The sequence below is a fragment of the Falco rusticolus genome, chromosome 9 (genome assembly GCF_015220075.1).
Source record: "Falco rusticolus isolate bFalRus1 chromosome 9, bFalRus1.pri, whole genome shotgun sequence".
Lineage (NCBI taxonomy): Eukaryota > Metazoa > Chordata > Aves > Falconiformes > Falconidae > Falco > Falco rusticolus.
The window spans coordinates 52,440,777-52,447,348 of NC_051195.1; positions in this window are offsets into that span (position 1 = coordinate 52,440,777).

Sequence of the window (6,572 nt, forward strand, 5' to 3'; positions counted from 1 at the left end):
TAGTGCTGTGCTTTTTGAATGCCCTTCTACTGTTCTCTTCTCTGCTATCAGTTATGTTTGAAACCCCTTTCCATGTACAAAATTTCCTTGTCAAAACTCCTTCTCAAAATCCTCCTGGTAAAGACAGCATTTGAGCACATGCCTCCTTGTTTCAGTAGCAAGAGGGCTGTTTCTCATTTTACAGGTTAGAAACTGAAGCTCAGAGAGGCTACATGGCTTGCTCAGGGCAATCTGGTACAGCAGGGACATGTTCGGCTCTGTTCGAGCTGTGGGGCCACTGCAGAGCAGCCTGCTCCATGCAGGTGGCTGACTTCAGTCAGAACTCAACCCATAGAGGTTGGGCATGTAATTTATCAGATTTAAACACCAAGAATAACTTCTAGCTAGCAATTTTTGCAGTCACTGCGTGGGGCAGCAGGGGTGAGTGGTGTCTGCAGCAAGCTTAGACTCATTTTTTAGTAAATGAAGCAACATCATATCAGAAAGTGGTTCAGTCGCACCCTCGAAAGATAGCCACACTCAACTGAATTGTTTTCAGTGTTGTTTGAAATTATCCCATAGGGCAATGCAAAAGCAAAACCAGTAACAAAAGTGACATTAGAAAGATGTCACTTTTTAAAATGTCAACTTTTGGCTGTCACTTTGACATGTTCTTTTGTGTGAACATGAAATTTTAAAGGGACAGTGTCAAACCAAAATGAAAACCTGTAGCACTCAATCCTTTGCTCTCTCCCTCTGAGAGCAACGAATAGTATAGGAAAATCAACATAACGATCAAAAGCAAGACCACCTGCCTTGCCTGCCATTTTGCCTGTTTACTTGTTTTCACATACTGCAGTTCCCACTGGAGGTATTTTCATGGTACACTGTGGAACATTCTGTCACTTTAACATCATAGCAATAAGCCATCATTAAAAAACATAATCATATTAATATTTTATCAATTTTGATTAAGACATAATTCCATGTATCTCAGGATTTGTACATGTTTTGCTATATTTATAATACCTACCAGCTCCATTTTGGACCAGATTGGATACTGACCCTATTTATAAAACCCTCTATTAACCTGTCAGTAGTTTAGGATGTTTTTCCATGTTCAGACCAATATCCACCTAAGCCCTGGTGAGGTACTGGAGAGCTCCCAGCACCCTGTTGCAGCCCTCAGCTGTCAGCAGCCCAAGCTAGAAACACTCTCATTATGGGCTGCACGACAGGCCTCTGGCATAGCCCTTTCCTTGTCCAGATAAAGGCATCCTGATCTATTTACCCATTCTTCACACAGAAACCACTTGCTAGCACTGAGCATCTTTGCCAGCATCCTCTGTGCACCTTCAAGATCTGAGATCGCACACAAGAACAAAACTCCATAGTGTTTCCTCTTTTATTCTCTATTCATTTTCTGTGAATTTCCAGCATCTGTTGGTCATAGGTGTCTTGATTCTGCTCTGTGCATTAATCTTCAAAGACCCATCTATTATAATTTATGATCTGCTTCCACAGTATTAACAGTTACTCTAGAGTCCATAAAAACAATGCAATTTGTTTCTCCTGATGGGTGCCACTTACATTTTATCTCCATTAAATTTTACGCAAGATTTTATCACAAGTTGTTCAGTGTCATGAAGTCTTTTAATCTTAATCTTAAATCCCTTGCCTTTGGGGTCTTTTTTTTTAAAAAAAAAAAAAAACAAACCCCCCCCAAAACCCCACCAACTACCCTGATCAATTCAGTATTATCAGAAATGTTTGCCATTGCACTGTTCAACTCTTCCATACAACTTATAGTCTGGCAGGTGACAGATGCCCTAGCACAGACCTCTGGTACACACTACTGTTTTTCTTCCATTAAGAGAAACAACCAGGTACTTTTACCTTAGTTTCATATTTAAGTGGGTATTTATACGTGGGAAGATCTGATCTCTCCTCTTGTCCCCTGCTTACTTAATTTCTTTAAAAGCTTTTGGTGAGGGAGCTTGACAGATGCTTTTTGGAAATCCAAGACTGTATTGGGCTCATGCTCAATGACTTCTTCAGAGAATATGAACAGTTTTGTGAGGCAAAAGACACGCTGATTTTTCACTGACACATTTTTTTCTGTGTGTATGATAACCATTTTTATCGTTTTTTCCACCAGTTTTCTAAATGTGGATCTCAGACACATGGGTCTCTAGCTCTCCAAATTTCTCCTAAACTGCCCAAAAAATTGTCATCACATTTGCCGTTTCTGTTCTTCGATACTAAAGCTGCTGCTTCATGAAACAGGTTTCAACTGCAGTCAGTAAAGAATGATTTTCATGTTCAAATTCCTTTAGGATTCTTGATAAAAAGTTATCTAGTTTTGGCAATTTTAAATTTTTCATTTGCTGTATCGGTTCTATATAGCTCTTTCTAGAACTATAGGCATTTCAGATTGAGATTTTTTTCAGTACATCCCTTATAAAACATGAGTTTAAGGTGAAAACCTCCCTGATCCACACAAAAAAAATATGTAGATGGAAAAAATTAACCTAATTCTTGGCATGCTCTTGATCATTCATTGACGCTGCAAAATCTATCAGTCTTCTAGCTCCTAGCATATTGCAAAAGGGTTTATTGCACCTTCTTTCCTCCATGTCTTTTATTTTGACCAGCTTTATTGTACTTTGAGACTTAATTGACCTGAGTGTATGATCTTTCCTATTTTCATCATTTGGACGTGACTTCAACTTTTTGAAATTATGTCTTTACTAACAGCCTCCTTCACTCTGCTGTTCAGCACTGCTACCTTTCTTCTCATCCAACAGGGCATCTTTAATAACATTCATGCCACCTGGAAACATTTTACCCTTTTGAGAGTCAATTTTTGTTCCTTTTTAACAAGGATTTTTTTTGGGGGTTGTATATTAGTAAAATATATATATGTATATATAAATCTTTCTGTTACATAATATTTTTTTTGTTTTAAGGTTCCTGCAGAAATGTGTAGCACAAATACATTTTGGTCTGTGTTACAGACTGGCTCATTGACAATAATATTCTGACTCAGGTCATATACACTGCTCATTACCAAGTCAAGAGGTGCATCTCCTCTAGTGGAATGGTAGCTGGCTGCTCCACAAAGCAGTAGACAAACGTAGCAACGGCATCTTGTACTAAGATGTCATTACTGATCTTAGGTAGGAGGAATCACTGGTTGTTTCCTGCTTCTTTCAGCCAAATTTCCATCAGCGTGCTGCCATCACTGTTTCCATCCTAATCACCCAGTGAGTAGTACAGTCCTGATGCTAGATTTTTCCTATTTAGATCTCAGATTACAATATAGGGATTTTATATTGTGTGTTGAGACAGCTTAGTTTGTCTGATTTCATCCCAAGCTATTTTTGATCTATTCTGCACTCACCTGTAAGTTCAACAGATTTCCAAAACAACGTACAATGGCACTATACAGTGTTCCTCTGGTAATTTTTTTTTCAACTGGGTTTCTAATACAAATGTTTCAGGGTCTCTCCTATACCTTGTTTTGTTTGTCCTCATCTTTATCTGCCCATTTTTAGTACCAAGGCTGCCTCTTCCCCCAACCCTGCCATTGTAAGTGCTAGAGCTTCTTCTGCAGCAGCTGCAGTATTATTTCACTGTTTCTTTTTCAAATTTTGTCTGAAAATAGGTCTCTACTCATCAGAACTCCCTTGCCCTACTGTTTATCATTCTCATATTTTGCTTAATTTGCTAATGCATTCCGATAATGACTACAAAAGACAACTAGATAGGTGTGTTGTATTGAATATTGGCTTTCCCTTTCCTCATGTTTGTATTAAAGTTCTTATTAGGGCTCCTGTTAAAGTAGGTGGGATAGGGACTTGAAAACTGTGAATGTGCACTGTAAGACTTGAAAATACATGCACAGACAAAATTTGGTTCAGATATCATACTTGATACAATGGGTATGGTTCCCATCTCAAAGAACTCATTTAGTCCCTGTGGAACAGCATGATGCCTGCTCACTTCCCTTCTGTGTTTTAACATGTTTCCTTGCTCAAGCTAAGGCGAAGAAAATCTCTGTTACAGTTTTAGCTGGGGTGAAATGTTAAGGAGAGCCGTGCGGAGGCTTCCGCGGCCTGTGTCTGAGGCCGGCCGGCGCGGCGGGCCCGGGCCGCACACCCCGCGCCCTGTCCCGGTGCCATGTCCGCCGAGTCCTGCGCCGCAGTCATCCGTCGAATCCAGCTCAAGTGCCTGTGATGAATTTAAAAATCTAGATATTACCGTTTGTTTTCGGGGGGGGGGGGGGCGGGGATTAAATCTTAAACTTAATAAATATCATTTTTTATAAGTTTATTCTAAAGGGGAAATCGGTGCGCTCGGGATTTACCTCAGACACCGCTACCGGGTACGGCCTGAGAGGGGCGCCTCGGCCTTGGGCGCCATCTGCTGGGCCGGACCAGATCGGCAGCCGCCTCGGCCCCGGCTCGGCCCGGCCCCCGGCCCCGGTTCGGTTCGGCTCGGCCCCCGGCCCCGGCCCAGCCCCAGCCCGTCGGGGAAAAGGAGGCATGTGGTGCCGCGGATCCAGGACTCCGAGGCACGCAGCATGTGTCGGTCGGAGCCGGCAGCGAGCCCCGGGCGCCGCCGGGCGCCGCCGTGCCCGGGGTGCCGGCCCGGGCACACGTCCTGCCTCTGCCCCTGCTGACACGTTGCCGCCCAAAAGGTGTTTGGTAACTGGCAACGGGAATTTCAGCAAATCAAGTTTCCTGACACGCAGCTTTATGGATGCATGTAATGGCAATTTCTTTTCCTCGAAGACCATGTCATGAGGAGCTCCAAGTACTGTGTGTGCAGCTAAAATTAAAATCATCGTTATTTCCAGGTAAACTCAGAGCATCTAAACAGGCCAACGCTGGGAAGCATAGGCAGTCACTGCTTGTACCAGATTATCTCCCAAGACTGAAAACTATTTTGCTGGATTTTCACTTCTGAAGAAGAGTCTATCATGTTTTCTTTCTAAGTTGAACTGAATGAAAAACTTCTGAAACCCAAGTAAAGCAGCAGTACCGTTGCTTAGCTCACCAGCTTCCTTCCTACAAGGGGGCAACACTGGCAGAAACAGAACAACAGCTGTAGAGTCAGGAACTCCCTTCATGTGCTGGCACAACAACGCCATCGTGAAGGCCACGGGCATGTTTAGAGGGTTCAAAGTAAGCCTTTGATCTATTTTCATTGTATAAATTGTTCTGGTGGAATCTCACCTTTATTTTGACAAGTGCTTGTTGCACAGCCAGTTGAGTGGTCTGACTGCAGAACAATTCTTGTCACGCAGCAGATCAGGCACCAGTCCTTGGCGTGTGAAGGCCACACATGACCATCCAGAGCCCTGCCAGGACAGCAGAACTGCGTCCTGCTGTGGGGGGGTCCCCTCCTCATGGTGCCCTCAGCAACACTGCAAACATTGCCATGGAGAGCATGAGCAGAAGAAAAAGGAGGACTCTTCAGGGAAACTTTGTGGTGACAATATTATTCTTATTGACTGCTACTAAAAACTCCCAAATGAAACCATAAAGAGAAAGTAATCTTTAAAACAATTAAGCATTATCACAGTCCCTGAGTGGCAAATGCATCTCTTCAGTACACCATGTATGATGTTGGTGATTTTTCTGCAACTTCTTAATTGTCCTGTGCTTGATTTTGCATTAAATTTATTTTCTGAAGCAAATGCAGCTAGAAGTGAACTGTAGAGACTGAGCTCTCCGCCCTGTCCCCAATGGCTGTCATTAAAGCCAGTTTTAAAGCAGGGTTAAATTCAGTAGATATATGAGGAATTATAAACAGTACACTGTATGGGTATTCTTTAAATTCTAGCTTAATACATTCTGGCTTTTCATCACTAAATGAACCTCTCAGTTCTCACAATATAGATAGAACAATGCTTATCTAATATACTTTACTATCCAGACAAAACCAGCAGTACTGTTGGAGGATGGAGTTACTGCCCTTTGTACTTCTTCAATCGCCATACACAAACTTTTCTTGAAGATTCCAAAAGGAAAGTGTCTGCTCCTCCTTATATGTTAACTTTGGAGAATGATCTGGGAGTGCACATTTGCAGTTAAATTTCAGTTGAAAATGGAAAAAGGGGGGAAAAAAGTCCATTAATAATCAAATGGAATGCTTAATTCATGCTGCTTCATCATGCATGAGAGTATTTTTTCCTTCATCCTTCTACTTGGGATAAAGCTACATGAATCTGCTTTCCCTTACTCGTTAAAGCTCTGAGGCGAACGTTCCGAAGTTACCTCCTCGACCAGTCTATCACTTTGACTATTACCCCCAATATGGCACTTAGTTGCACACCCAATATTGGTTCAAACCCCAATTTCGCCAAGATGCAAAAGCAACCACATCTTCAAACTGTCACCAATAAAAGTGACTCCTACATGCCTCCTATCTTGCCTTCTAACTCATACTTTCTCCCTTTCTCTTCCTGACCTGACTACTGGGCAGAAACCTCAGCCTTGCAAAATAATGCTGGAGAACCTGGTAGTTTTGCCCACAAGAGGATTTGGAATGAGCAGAGCAGCTTCCTCTGTGTCCCTCTGAGACCA